Source organism: Tamandua tetradactyla, chromosome 24, assembly GCF_023851605.1.
Source record: "Tamandua tetradactyla isolate mTamTet1 chromosome 24, mTamTet1.pri, whole genome shotgun sequence".
NCBI classification, from domain to species: Eukaryota; Metazoa; Chordata; class Mammalia; order Pilosa; family Myrmecophagidae; genus Tamandua; species Tamandua tetradactyla.
Window position 1 is genome coordinate 31,075,054 of NC_135350.1, and position 16,161 is coordinate 31,091,214.

General features: G+C 35.7%; 1 protein-coding gene and 1 pseudogene across 3 annotated transcripts in view; both read right to left on the reverse strand.

Annotated features, from left to right (window-relative positions):
• The window catches only part of BMPR1B (bone morphogenetic protein receptor type 1B), a 437,645-nt gene that overhangs the window by 77,933 nt on the left and 343,551 nt on the right, over positions 1–16,161 (reverse strand). The gene's annotated exons all lie outside the window — the stretch shown is intronic.
• On the reverse strand, positions 11,585–12,517 carry LOC143668172 (large ribosomal subunit protein uL10 pseudogene; annotated as a pseudogene).

The following is a 16,161-nucleotide window of genomic DNA, read 5'->3' on the forward strand; positions in this document are numbered from 1 at the left end:
TAAAGCAGAGGATTGCACTGCCTGAAGCACTACTTTAATCAGTCCAAAATTCTGCTCACAAATGTTCCACCTATCTCCACTGCCTGTGGGATAAAGTTCAAGCTTATTTATCTGATATTCAAAACCAACATAATTTACTCTGAGGTTCTCATACTTTCGCATGCATCAGAATCACCTGGAGGCCTTACTAAACATAAATTTCTGGGCCCAACCAGAAGGTTTCGTAGTCACAAGGAGTGGACTAGGACCCAATAATTTGCATTCCAACAGGCTCCCAGGTAACTGCTGACGTAGGGACCACAGTTCGAAGAGAAGACTGGTCTAGTCACAAACTAGCTTTTGTACATCAATTCCCACTTGCCCTCAAGTAAACTTCTGGCTCCATACATTTTCTCATTCTTATGATTTTGCTAAAGCTATTTCAATGCACTCATGTTTATAGGCTCTAGAAATAGAGGAAAGAAATTTTACTTAACTTACACTCTGCAGGCATCTGCATTTCCAACTGTATTTTAATGCTGCCATAATAATCCAACCTATTCTGACTCAGCCTTAGCACTTTTTGTTGTTAACACTCTGATGGACAAACCTCAAGGCCTCGACGTCATTTTTCCTCCCCAGCTATGGCCATGGGCCTGAGTGGGAGAAGTATGAAACAATATTTTGGGAAAATATATTTTTGTTATGACTACGAGCTCCTCCTATCTGAGAAGTGCTTGTCAGTGATGGCAGTTTCCCAACCACTTCCCCCGTGACAGGAAAGGCATTTTTGCTATGTTAACAGATAGAAAAAGAAAGGGTACCTCTGATTCAGGAATGAGCCTTCTTGGTTAGGGGCATGCTCTTTGTTTCAAGCAGAGTCATTTACTCTGCATAGGGAGAGTCCATGATAAAGGTTTCTTGGCAAATTTACAGATCTCCAAAAGATGGCAACTCAGAATTATGAACAGCACCTGTCCTGAGAAGAGAGCATGTCCCCTTATTGGAGCAAACAGTATTAGAGGTGGGCTACCCTGCTAAGTTTTTAGCAAAGGAAATATAATCTGATTTGAACCATAACTAACAGAAACACTGAGTTACACAGAATTTTCCCATAAACAAAAAAATAAAATCACACCAAAAATTGTCTTACTAACATTCATATTTTAAAGCTAGAATATTATTATAATCAATATCATAAAGAAAGCAACAGTCAATGGAGAAGTCAATATTTTATTTCTATAGAATATTTTCTGGAACGAAATTCTTCAATTATTAAGGGAAAAAGAAAACCCTTCTAGCTGAAATGGAATGAGGTTACTTCATTTCACTTCTGGTAATCTTTTCTTTTTTTATATGCTGGATGGTGGGGGTCACATTTCATTCTTTTTCCATGTAGTATCCTGTTATTGCAGCACGATCTGTTGAATTTTTTTTATTTCTTTATTTCTTTGTCTTATTTCTTTGTTTTTTGGGAAGTGCATGGGCCAGGAATCAAACCTGGGTCTCTTGCATGGCATGGGAGAATTCTAGCACTGAATTACACTTGCACCTGCTTATCTTTTATTATATAAAATTCTTCAAAAAAAGGATAGAGGATAATGGGTTCCCACAAATGACTTTCATAAAATCTTATGAGATTTCCCATTTTTACAGAATAAAATATTATAGAATGACTACCACCTCCTTCTCCTTCTTCCCATTACACTAAATTTGCTATTTATTTCTCCTATGAATATTTTAACCACTTTATTGAGCTATAATTCCCACAGCAGATAACTCACCCATTTAAAGTACATGATTCAGTGCTTTTTAGTACCTATAGAGTCGAGTAGCTATCACTACAATCTAATTTTAAAACATTCTCAATTCCCCAAAAAGAGACCTCATACCCATTATCAGTCACTCCCCATCATGAGCCCCAGGTGTCCTGGCGCTACTGTCTACTTTCTGTCTGTAGAGATATACTCATTCATTTTCATATCAAGAAAATCATACAATATGTGGTCTTTTGTGACTGGCTTCTTTCACTTAGCATAACGTCTTCAAGACTCATCTATACTGTACCATGTATTGGTTTTTCATTCCTGTTTTTGCTAGGTAATATTCTATCTTATGAATGTACCACATTTTCTTTGCTCATTCATTAGCTGATGGACATTTTGTTTGTTTCCACTTGGGGGCTATCATGACAAATTCTGCTGTGAACATTCATTTTTAAGGTTTTGTTTGGACATACATTTTCATTTCTCTTGAGTATAATATCTAGGAACGGTAATTCCGGTTTAATCTTTTGAGGAATTGCCAGACTATTTTCTGAAGCTCTTGCTTAAGGCTCCTTGGCAGCTGAAGCAAATACCATGCAATGGGTTGACTAAAGTAATGGGAATTTATTGGCCCATGGTTTTCAGTCTAGAAGTCCAAATCAAGGCCTCTTAAGTCAATGCTTTATTCTGAAGACTGGAATTCTGGGGCTGCTGCCAGTGACCCTTGATCCTTGGATCCTTTATCATATGGCAATGCACATGGCAGCTTCTTCTGGCCTCTCCCTTCTCTTCCAGGTTTCACTGACATTCGGCTTCTAGCTGCTCTCTCTGTAGCTTTCTCTCTGAATTTCATCCCACTTATCCAGGACTTCAGTAATAGGATTAAAACTGACCCATACTGTGTTGGGCCACATCTTAAATGAAGTAACCTCATCAGAAGGTCCTACTTACAATGGGTTCACAGCCACAGGAATGGATTAAGAATATATTTTTCTGGGGTACAAAGCTCCAAATCACCACACCACTGTACCAGTTTACATTCCCCGCAGCAGTGTAGAAGGCTTCAAATTGCTCCACGGCACATGTTATTATCTTTTTGACTATAGCCATCCTAGTAAGTACGAAATGGTATCTCATTGTGGTTTCAATTTGAATTTTCCTGAAGGCTAATTATGGTTTCATCTGTTTACTGGTCAGACATATATTCTTTGCAGATAAATCTGTTCAGATCCAATTTTTAAATTGGGTTGTCTTTTTTGTTAAGGATTTGCAAGAGTTCTTATGTAATTTGGATTCAGGTGTCTTATCAAATATATACTTTGCAAATATTTTTCTCTTATCTTTGCCTTTTGCACTTTCTTAATAATATCTTTTGAAGCACAAAAATTTTAAATTTTGGGAATAAAATGTCACACATTTCATCTGTTTCTTTTGCCCTTGTCTTTTGGTGTCATAGCTAAGAAACCATTGCTTAACCTTAACAATATTTCTGTACAATTACTGCTTATATCTATAAATGATATATTACTTTTCAATATGGCTAAAACGATTTTTTAAATATTTTATTTTAAGAAAACATACACTTAGAACCACCAAAAATGGATATCTTAATTAGTCTAACCATAGGCATATTTAAATAAGGTATTCATACAATCATTGCAAAACCTGTGGCTGTGCAGTAAGTTTCATAAACCAATTTAAAATTAAGGCAATAAGGGAAAAAATCTACAAATTCATATAGTAAAGTTCTTAAATTCTAAATATTAAACACTACCTTAAATAGCATTTGATCAGCCGTCAAAACTGTGAATGTTTTCAAAATACCGAGCAGAAAGTTTTTACAAATATTTGCATTACTATAGTCATGACCTATATTTCTAAACATTTTTTGGATTTCAGGAAAATATAAAAATACAACTATTTTCACAATTAACATATGAAAATCTTAACCACTAAAAATGGATATCTTACTTAGTTTATCCACAGGCATATTGTAAAAAAATCTAAGTAATCATTGTAAAGCCTGTTCATACAATATGTTTCATAAAACAATTTAAAACTAAAGCAAGGAAGGAAAAAAACCTATACATACAGATACGAGAGCTTCTTAAATTCTGAATCTTAAACACTATCTTAAATACCATTTGATTAACTATCAAAATTGTGTGCGTTCTCACAATATTAAGTAAAAAGTTATTACAAATATCAACTTTGCTAAAGTAGTGAGCTATGTTGCTAAATACGTTCAAATTTTTTGATTTCAGGAATTTATTTTATCTAATATTACTACAGCTGCCTATAGTTTTTGCTTCACCATTTTGTTGTTGTTGCTATTAAATATAACATATACACACAAAGGAAAGAAAGAAAAAAAGGCATAATTTTCAAAGCACACTTCAATATGCAGCTTCAGAACAGGTCCCAGAGTTTGTCAAGGGCTACCATTCCCTCATCTTCAGTTTTTCCTTCTAGCTGTTACAAAACACTGGAGGCTTGACTAGAATCATAATAATCAAATCATACAGTATCTGTTCTTTTGTGTCTGACATTTCACTCACACTATGTCATCAAGGTTCATCCATGTTGTTATATGTTTCAGGACATCATTTAGTCTAAATGCTGCATAATATTCTATTGCATATATACACCAAATTTTATTTATCCACTTGTCTGCTGATGGGCACCTGGATTGTTTCCATCTCTTGGCAACTGTGAATAGTGCCACTATGAACATTGGTGTGCAAGTGTTTGTTCATGTAATGCCCTCAACTCTTCTGGGTATATACTGAGTATTGGTATTTCCGGGTCATAGGGCAACTCATGAGACAAGGATGCCCATTGTCATCACTATTCAACATTGTATTAGAAGTGCTAGCTATAGTGATTAGACAGGAAAAAGAAAACAAAAAAATTGCATCCAAATAGGAAAGGAAGAAGTAAAACTTTCATTATTTGCAGATGACATGACCCTATACTTAGAAAACCCTGAGAAATCTACAGCAAAACTACTTGAACCAATAAACAAATTCAGCAAAATGGCAGGATACAAGATTAATGTACAAAAATCATTAATGTTTCTATATACAAGCAACGCCCACCTGAAGTGACAACTGAGGAAAAAATTCCATTCTGAATGACAACCAGAAGAATCAGGCATCTAAGAATAAGCCTAACCAGGTATATCAAGGACTTGCACACAGAAAATAATAAAAACTTGATAAAAAGAAATAAAAAAGACTTGAAAAGATGGAAAGATATTCCATGCTCATGGACAGGAAGGTTGAATACGATCAAGATGTCAATTCTACCCAAATTGACCTACATATTCAATGCAATATCAATAAAAATGCCAACAACCTACCTTGAAGATTTAGAAAAGCTTGTTATCAAGTTTACATGGGAGGGAAAGAGACCTCAAATAGCTAAAGGTAGCCTAAAAAAAGAAGAGCAAACTGGGAAGACTATCATTTCCTGACTTTAAAGCTGACTATAAAGCCACAGTGGTCAAAACAGGGGAATAGAATCAAGAGTGCAGAGATTGACCACCACGTTTGTGGACATATGATCTTCAATAAGGCCCCCAAATCCACTATAACTGGGACAGAATAGTCTGTTCAATAAATGGGCAAGGGAGAGCCAGATTTCAATAGCCAAAAGAATGAAGGAGGACCTCTACCTTACACCCTATATTAAAAACTAATTCAAAATGGATCAAGGATCTGAATATAAGCGCTAGTAACATAAAACTTCTAGAAAACAATGTAGGGAAACATCTTCAAGATCTAGTAACAGGAGGCAGCATCTTAAACGTTACACCTAACGCACAAACAGTGAAAGAAAAAAATAGACAAAAAACTTCTTAAGATCAACAGCTCCTGTGCCTCAAAGGACTTTGTTAAAAAAGTGAACAGGCAGCCAACTCAATGGGAGAAAATATTTGGAACCACCTATCGGTTAAAGGCTTGATATCCTGTGTACATAAAGAAATTATACAGCTCAACAGCAAAAGAACAAACAACCTAATTATAAAATGGGCAGAGGAAATGAATAGGCACTTTTCTGAAGAGCAAATACAGATGGCTAAAAAAAGCACATGAAGAGCTGTTCATCTTCAGTAGGTATAAGGGAAATGCAAATTAAGATGACAAGGAGATACCACCTAACAACTCTAAGAATGGCTGCTAGTAAACAAGCAGGAAACTATATATGGCTGAAACAATTTATATTCCAATTTACAAGGGTTAGGAGTTAGGACTTCCCATTTTGTTACATGCTTTCCAAACACTGGTAATCTCATATTTTTAATTATTTGCTATGCTGTTGACTATAACTTATCTCATATTGCTCAAATTTGTATTCCCTCCTATAATACATTTAGCTTCTTTTCATATATTTCCAGATTCATCCCCTATGAATGGTCTGCTCATGTCTTCTGCCATTAATATATTTTATATTTTTGTATCGATTAAATAGTCCACCTTGGCCAACTGATCTCTAGTGCTCCTTTTGACATGTATTATTCCATTATATACATGGCTCTTTATTATGTTCCATCAGTCTATGTCTACTCTAGGCAAAAATCACCCTATTGTAATTAGTGAAGCTATAAACCTAAATCTTTAAATTTTTATATTTGGAAGGACAGTTCCCCTACTTTACTCTGAACTTAAATTATCTCTAATACAGGCATTCACATATTAAAGATAAAAAGAACTCTGACATTTTTATCCTTGAATTTTTGAGTTATAAAATCACTAATGCAGCATGTCAATTATTGTCTATTGGATGATTAATATTTAAATCAATAATTAAAGTGCCATATTCTATTTTCCCCTAGACTCTTTTGATTACTTTGTAAATATATAAGGTAATGATCCATTGAAAGTCACAGGAATGATATACAAAGAGCCCACACTAAGAAATAAAAACACTGTAGAAATTGTGGGGGGATAATTTTCCTAAGGGATATTATAAGTACAAATAGGTGATATAATATCCTCAGCAGATCTTTAAAACCCATTAGGTAGAAAATACAAGAATCAAATCTAAAGTCTCTGAACAAAAGAGCATTTTCATTCAGCTTGCAAAACCAAAGTCCAGATTCACCATCATTACTGAAGAAATAAAGGATCGAAGAAAAGGTAGAAAAATTAGGATAAAATCACAGCAATTTTACCTGCTACAGGCAATTCACCAGTTATCCTAAAACATTCTATAGCAACTGCCCCAAATCTTAAAATCCAATGTGTAAATCTAGAGGATCCCAGTACAAGTGATATTCTACAATCGAAAAGAACAATAACCACGTAATTTTAGTATTAAGAAATAAATCTGTAGAGGTGTTAGTATTCACTCTCAAGGTATAAAGTTGCAGATCACATTTCTTGTTTGCAGTCACAGCTACTTAGAATATTTTGCAAGTAATCTCTTCAGCTTTACATTTGAAGGAAATCTTAAGGAGAGGAAAAAGGAAAGGATGCCACATTCTTCAATGCTGGATCAAAATTTTTCCTAGAAAATAACTCATGGTTTCCTCAACTTTGTTGCCTGTTCATATGAGATGCTAAGGTATTGGGATTTAGAATAAACTGTGCATAAATTGCATTCCCATGAGCACTGAATTAGGACAGACTTAACCAAGTTAAATAGAGAGTACTGTGTGCAAAGTAGAATGTATTCAAATAAATAGGAAAATCAAAGCAGATGTTATCAGCTCTAAGCATTATTCATGTAATGGAAAATTTATTCTTGGTGGTGGTGTTTTGTGGTTTAAATCTCTCATACAAAACGTTCATGCAGCAAAGACTCTGTTTCGGCTTTCTAAACAGCCAGGCTGCAGAGCAATCCTAAAGTCAAATTTAAATATAATTCCTAAAAAGAACTAGTACTAAAACTCTGAAATCCTAAATTCAAGTCCTGGCTCTAGTATTAATAATAAGAGCTTAGACAAATCACCTAACAACTAACTCCATATCTCATTTTCCTAACTTGTAAAAATGAGAGAACAGAAGCAGCTCATTAAATTAACTAGGTTTTTTCCAAATGGGATTGTAGGTACCTCTGGTATATACTTTACATGGTTTGTTTTAGGTTGTCCAGATGTTTGTTTACATAATGGCACTTTATTTTCTATTAAAGGAAACCTTCAGTTCCATCATCCCACACACAAACTACTTCCTTTCTTACTTGAAAGGAAATTCCTTTTCAAGGTTCACAGTACATTAGAGACAGCTGCATTGCTGAGCTGCCTCCAGAACTTTAAAAAGCTGCAGATGTAGTCCATGCATGACACGGATCACAGAACAAGACAATCGCAAATATTTAGATCGCCCCTTCTCTTACCTTCTCTTACATTTTCTGAAGTGTTACCTGCATTAAAGGTTGTGTGTATGTTTGTGTGTGTCCATGTTTTATTTTAAATCAAGTCCCTGAAGAAACCCAGGTGCTCTGTGAAAGAAACTATCTTGAGTGCTAATTTCAAAGCATGATAAGGTAAAAAGTATATGTACAGTTAATGACATCTTAACAACAGTCACTATCTATTTAACCTCCCAAAATAACAAGCCTCATCTCCATCACACATTCCCTGCTTCACTATTGCCCTGGAACTGAGCTGTCTATAAAACACAATTCTGAACTCAGATCTAGTGAAACAAGAATTCTAAATTAGAGTGGTAAAACTTCAGGGTGCATGGGTAGTTCAGTGGTAGAACTTCGGGGTGCATGGTAGAATGCTTGCCTTCCATGAGGGAGATCCAGGTTCGAGTCCAGGACCATTAAATGCAAAAAAAAAAAAAAAATACAGTCACAGAATTTTTCCAGTAGAAGTAAACAAGAGAATTATGACTTGGTTTATTTCCAGAATAGTCCCCCAAACTTCCTAAATAACCAAAAAGACAAACCATTTTCTGTGGGAATAACAGGTTTAATCTAATGAGGAGGAGCGGGAGGGCTCAGGAGCAGCTAACAACAAGATGCTTTCTGAGGGTATTCCAGAGCTAAAGAGACAAACTTTGAAAAGATTTCCAGGAGCCTAATAGGTATCTAATGAATGTTTGGAGACTGAAATTACATAATTAACTAAATTTAAGGAAGAGTCAGGAATCTGCCATTCTCATTTCCATGACACTTCTCCAGAAATCCTTCAGTTCACACTTGGAATGTTCCAAATAGACTAAGAATTACTATCCCTTCTTTTATCATCATTAGGGACAATATTTATATCATTTTAAATGGTAGTAATGCTAATATTATACAAGAGATTGTCTAAACTGTGTATGTGGGTCAATTACTTTTGAAACAAGTTCTAAAAACTCCTTTTACATCTACATTAATAAATAACTTCTCTTGGTCAGAAAAGAGGAACTCAAGCTGCTATCTCTAAGTAAAGAGTAAACTGAAATTTCTTGACTCAAATCTGTAGTGTACAAAGTCATTTGAAATCCTTAATAAATTGCAGCTTTCTGCTTACAACTAAAAACTTGATTTCGTGGTATGGGGTGGGGCCCTGCAACCTGCGTCTTAAAAACGACCTCCAGTGATTCTGCTGAAAGATGTACACAGGCCACGCTGTGAGGAGACGACAGACACCTGCTTCTCCAAAGGGTGGCTGCCCATGGCACACTGCTCAGGAGCTGATTACGATTCATCAGCCACTGAAGTATGCTCTGAGCCGGTGCTTACCACAAACTTCTTCATAAAACCTTCAAGTGCCATCGGTTAGCCCGGAAAGAGGCGGAAAATCACCTGATCCTGAACTCAGGTCTCTTTTGCCACACTACACAGAACTCACACACACACACACACAAACCACATTAGCCAACTGATGTATTATTGTTGGCAAGCCCCAAAATTTGTTCAAAACCTTTACAAATGAAACCCAGCTGCTTAAGCTCAATACCAGATGTCTTCTACAATGTGTGGCTTTGATAGATTAAATTGAGCATAAGAAAGAGGTGTAATATAGGAAAATCAAATTTGCAAGATGTTTGTCATTAAGTCTGTTTCACAAAAAAAGACAGAAAATTACATTTTCACTGTAAGAGGTTAAGTAGGGCAGATTAATAATATTCATGAAAGCTACTAAAATGCTTATGTTATGAATAAGCTGTTTGGTGTGCATTCATAAAATGCAGGCCAGAAACAGTCTCCAGAAATGCACCCACTGAAAAAACATTATGTGTCTGTGAAATCACATGATTTAGAACCAGGCTCTTTCTCCTTTAGAGACATCCCTCAATTTGAACATGTTTTCATTCACAACATAGAAAATTAAGTAGGAAATATTCAGTGATATTGTCTGAGTTCAACAAACTGTAGTAATCCTGCAGAAACATATTTATAAGAAACCTAAGCGTGCATATGTATAATATGGATGATGTGTGAAGTAAAAAAGGCAATTTGTTTAGCAACTTCAATTAAGTGGTATCTGTCCCTTTTCCGTTACTACATCATGATAGAACTTTATTTTTTGCTTGTTTCACAGTCACTGTACATAGCTTCAGCTGATTTCAGAATCTGAATTAAATTCAGAGAGCCACTCAAATATTCTTCCAAATAGTTGTAGTTTCCTTCAATCAAATGAAAAAATAGTTCATGGGTAACTACGGCATATTGCTTTTACAACATTAACCTTTTTTTTCAAAATAGGAAAATAAAAAGACTGCTGCTTTATGACAGAATTTGAAATCAACATTCAGTTGAGCATATTAACTTTAACCAAGACATTTAGTGGAACTAGGCTCCCTATAGAAGTGCATAATCATAAAAATTATACAATCACAAATGGTAGGTTTTCATTATATTTTTGGATTTGAAAAAAGCATGGTCTTAGTTTTCTTTTAGAAATAAACCAAAATAAAGCTAAGCACTTAAGCAAAGACAGAGTTTGATAATGAATAATTCTACAAACATAGTTACAGAAAGAAATTTTCATGCAGAGTTTGCAAAAAAAATACCTGATCTTGGGTTTTTTGAAGTTGTATGCTGCTGCCCTTGTCATACATTGTATTTGAAGAAAAACAGTAATACCATAAAAAAAATTTTAAGATGCTTCATTAAATTAAGTTGCCTCTCACTTGGCTGATCTCATATTAATGTAGTTCCAACATCACCAAATTTCCACAATGTATACAAAAGTGGTGTGAGTCATCATTTCCTTATATGTAAAACTCCCCAATTGTGAAGAGACCAAGATGAACATGGGGACATTATGTACCTGAGGATACAGTAAGGCAGGAAAAAACTACAAGCCAAAGCCAGTTTTCAGCATGTGCTCATAAGGTTTTTTGTTTGGTTGGGTTTTTTTATTTTTTGTATGGTCTATGGCGGGTCACATTTCATTCTTTTTCCATGTGACTATCCCATTATTACAGCACCATCTGTTGAACTTGGGGGTGAGGGGGGAGTGCATGGGCCAGGAATCGAACCCACGTTTCCCGCATGGCAGGCAAGAATTCTACCACTGAACTACCCTTGCACCCCCCATGTTTTTTAAAAGTGAATCTGACGTGGGTATTAATTTTCCAGGGGACTCCAGAATGGATAAGAAGCATAGTTACAGACACTAATTACCCAAAATCTGACCAAATGAAAGAGGAATACTCCTGGTCTCACTCACTGTTCAGAGATCAAGAATACAAACCCTATGAGCAGTACTCTGTGAGACACAAGGTTTACAACTATTATTTTAATAAAATAGTGAAAATTATATGTAACAACCTGCCAGTACTAAGTCTGTCCAATCTTTACACTGTCAAATTTATTTCTGCCACCACCTTAAAATCTTGAATTTCTATATAGCATCTTTTTTTTTTTAAAAGAAGTAAACCTTCATTTACTTACTTAACAAACAAACAAATCTGGTCAACTTTGCTGCTTTTTGGTAAGTAGTCAAAGAAGTCAAATATCGTATTTCTGTTCAACTCCTTCAACTCTTCCTTTGCTTCAAGCTTGACTTGCTGCCAAGGGGCAGTGGACACAAATGCAGACGGAACAGGCAGCAAGCCTTGACCTTTTCAGTAAGTAGCAAGGTGCAATCAGTCTCCACAGACAAAGCCAGAACTCATATGTACCCACTGACAATAGAATGGGGTCCCGATGCAACAGCTAGATAAACAACTGCAGACATATGCTGGCAATATTGCAGACATGCTCCTGGAAATGGAGTGCAAAGTTTGCTCTCTCATGTAAAGTTCTTCAAGGTTGTACATGCCACCACTGTCAAATACCTGCTGGACCATCAGCCCAAAGGAAAAGGGGGGGGAGGGTGTCCAGCATGTTCAGCAGTGTGGTTTCACTGACTCCCACCTTGTCTCCAATCTTAACCAGCTTCATCTAGCTCAGGGTATAAACCGTGATGTAAGTGGTGATGCCTATAGCCTAGAAGAAGGAGTTCTTCTTGGCCCCCAGACAAATGTTCTGAGTGGACTCAGTGACTCCCTATGGGGCAGCGGAACCAGCATTTATGGTAGCTGGCACCTCGCTGGCCAGCAACATGGCCTGATCTCACTGCAGCCCTCCCTGGTGAACACAAAGTCCACAATCCCTCTGAAACCTCAGAATTCAGTCTATGGTTTCTCCAAATGTCCTCAGACAGCTTTGTGCATCAGTGGTGTTCTTTCCCATCAACCCCATAGCCTTCCCACAGAGGGACACGTGAATCTGCTACATCTGCTCTCATAATGAAGGATTTGGGATATTCATCCAAAAGCTGTCTATAAGTAGTTGGACTTCCAGGTCACTCTGTCTTCCCTGGGCACCACAGCAGTGCACCAGGGATTGACAAAAAGGGTTTAAAGATGATGCCACTCTCAGAAGAACCTATAGCATCTTTTATAAAGGAAGAAAACATGCTTGCATACCTCTTCATTTACTATTAAAATAATTCTGTAGAAACTAAACAACTAAAGATGTACATTATCAGTATTTTTTTTGTAGTAATATTTACTGGATAACAAAGCTCAAGTGGAAATTAGTTATTTTTAATCATTTTTCTAAATGAATAGCTAATAAGTCTCTTAGTAGCTGACAAGAATCCATTATAAACAAAGGAGTACTGGAAGTATTCATACTGTTATTATAAATGACAATAGCAGCCAGATCTGATGTTTTGATTGCCAGCATGATCAAGAACTCTTGGCTGTCTTGGTATTAGGGGATTCCACATTCAGACAAACTGGTTACAGTCCAAGGGTCAGCAATCAATCACATTCTCTCTCCCAAAAATTAAACGTAAGGAATAATGAAACCCTTACTTATCAGTTAATCTGGAAAACTAAGCAAAAAATAGAACATTAGCAACTGCAATCACTATTTTGGATCAAGTGCAAGATAATAAGTATGTTTAGGGAGTTAGACACCTCAGTAATGTGCTATGCACTGTAGATAAAGCAATAAACAAAATGTTTTTCCCACTCAAGATGCTTAATTTCCACCAGGAGAGTCACAACTATAACAATCATACTACTATAAAGAAAAAACAATGTACAATGAAAGACTGAATCAAGGGGACCTCATTTAATTTAGACTAAGGAAGACTTAACTTGATGACATATAAGCAAATGTTAGGATGAGCAGAATAGATAAGCAAAGAACTTTCCAGATTGTGAGCACAGCCAATGTGAAATCCATGCGGTGAGTAAAAGTTTGGACCTTTCCAGACAGTACAAGATCTCTGCGGCTGGCACTCAGTGAGTAGTGAGATCAGCAGCAAAAGCAGTAAGGAACTAGATGACACCAAGCTTTGCAAGTCACATAAAGATTCGAATCTTATCCTAAAGGCAAAGAGAAGCCATTAAACATTTTGAACAGAACGCAAAGAAGGTAACATATACACAGAGGCAAGGATTGGGGATTAACCATGAAGCCCTGTACAGAGATGCAGACAAGTAGCAGCTAAGGTACTTGTGGTCTTCTGGTCACATGGGGTTGTGTTTTCCTTCAGTCTTTCTTGATTTTTCCATTCAACTTCTCTCTCTACTTAAGTTTCTCCTCTTTATCACCAAAATATCAATACTCCTAATATGATTTTATATGAGTCGTTAACTAATTATTGAAGAGATAAGGTAGTGACAGCATTGAGTAGAGGGATCAATGACTCCACAAGCTGTATCATGGGGCCTAAAATAAGAATTAGATTATTCTGCGTGCACAGGCACAAAATCATCCTTAAACATTTTTACAGAGTAACATTTCCAAACCAACATATATCTATTAAGATGGACAGGGTGATTATTTTAAAGGTGGGAAAAAACTATAATAATCAAGACCATGTGGACCTAAAATATAAGATTAGAAAGCCAGACAGAAAATTTAGCTGATTAAGAGAATATCCCTAAAATTAACTGTCAATATTTTTCTGTATTGAGAATTTTCTCAACTTTCCATATAAATTCTCAAAAAAGATACACCTTTGAAAAATTAAGAAATATTCATATATTTTTCCTGACAGTTCTAAATCAATAAAAGATCTGCAAAATATTACTTCATATTCAGTTGGCTTACGGAAGCAAAAACAAAAGCTAATTTGGATTACTATGACATTTCTAATACTGTTATGCTTCCAGAAACCTTCATATGTATATTTGTAATTTAGAGATTACAATTATACATGCACAAATAGTTATAGGTATATAACATTTATATATGCAATTGCCACCACTTTTTTAAAGAACATAAATGCCCATTAAAAAGTGAAGCCATATAATGAGTCTGTACACAGAAGTTATGTGAATTTCTATCATTCAATTTAGTATACAGAACGTAAGTCGAGAATTATAGTTCAGCATATTCTTCCGAGGTAAATTACCACAGAGGTCAAATTTCTTACATCTGTGATGCTCACCACAAGTTGCAGTTACTGCCGATTAATAACCTAAGATTAATTGTTGGAAATGCCGCATAATAGCTGTAGAAGTAAACTTTTTAAACACAGGACCACATTTATGCATTTAACAGCTGTGTCGGTCTAACAGTTCCGATTTTCACTATATGCTGCCATATGGTAACAAGGATCACTTTTCACTTCAAAATACTACCAAAAATTGACACCCTATAGCAATATTATGATTCTAATTTGGGGACTACACATACACAGCCAGGTTTACTATCCTCCTGTCACTAGACTTCCTATTTGCCTTAACTTTATTTAAAATACTTAATAACATAGATTTTTACATTTATTTTTAAATTAGCATCAACCAGATCAGACCCTAATATGACAACAGGAAACCTATGTACTGTCACCTGACAATGAAGAGACAGGATGAAAACTCTGAATTATATAAAACCACAGGAGCTGTGGAGAATGACACCCATTTTTGTTCATTGGGTTTTTTCCTGTATTCAATGGACTGATTCCTATTTCCTATCTCACCTCTTTTTTTCCTGCAACTGTCTCATTGATGTAGAATGACCCTTAAAGACAAAAGCTCAGCTGCCAACTCTGATTTTAAACTATAAAATCAGTTTTTTATAGTTTAAAACTACTATAAAAACCAGTTACCACGATTTTATGAAAAGAAAATTGTAGAAATTTTCACATGTACATTCAACGGAGGGCTAAATAAGAATGTCACCTTTTTAAATGCCAGAATGTGACGTCCGGTCCCTATCAGGAAGGGCAAATTGATGCCATCAGTGTGTTACAACAATAAACAGGAGGAGTCCTTTGATTTGGGGGCTGAAAATCTATCACCTTTATAACATTCACTAAATTCCTTTAAAAGAATCTAAGAAAAGTGGTGGCGACAAAAATGATACTTTGATTTGTACCATATTCATTTTGATTACCAGTGATTTTCTACTGTATTTGAGATATGAAGGGGCAGGATACTTTAAATAATTCAATTTTAGAAATAATCCATTTCAGATGCAAACTGAACATTAGAGATGTTCCACGACTGCAGGCTATTTTCACTTTCATGATGGCAATTCTACATTTCAAATCCTTAGGTTTAAAAACTGTATTTCTGAAGCAGTCGTAATGTGCTAACATAAAAACACAAAGTTCAAAACCTCTACCAAGATGTACCCCCTGTTTCCTTTGTTTCTAAACCTATGCCTCCTCAAGTAAAACATGTAAGATAAGATTTAGGCAGTGATAAGATTTAGGCTGATGGCTCACCCTACAAACAGACCAGCCTCACTGTTCTATCTCAGGTACAAGGAGTTCTCCTTTCCACTTATTGTGGCTTTGCAGGGTTTTGCATCATTTAGAGAAGAATTGGAATATTGTACATGTTCTCTTCCATATATAACACTTAGATCTCCATGTATTTAATAAGCAAAGTATTTGTAATAACCTTCTAGCTCACACTCTCCAATGCATCAAGCTGTCATTTTGAAACACATTTACTTTAAATAAAGATTTAGGGTCTCAGAGCACTCATCTTAGCTTTGTTACTCACTTACTTAC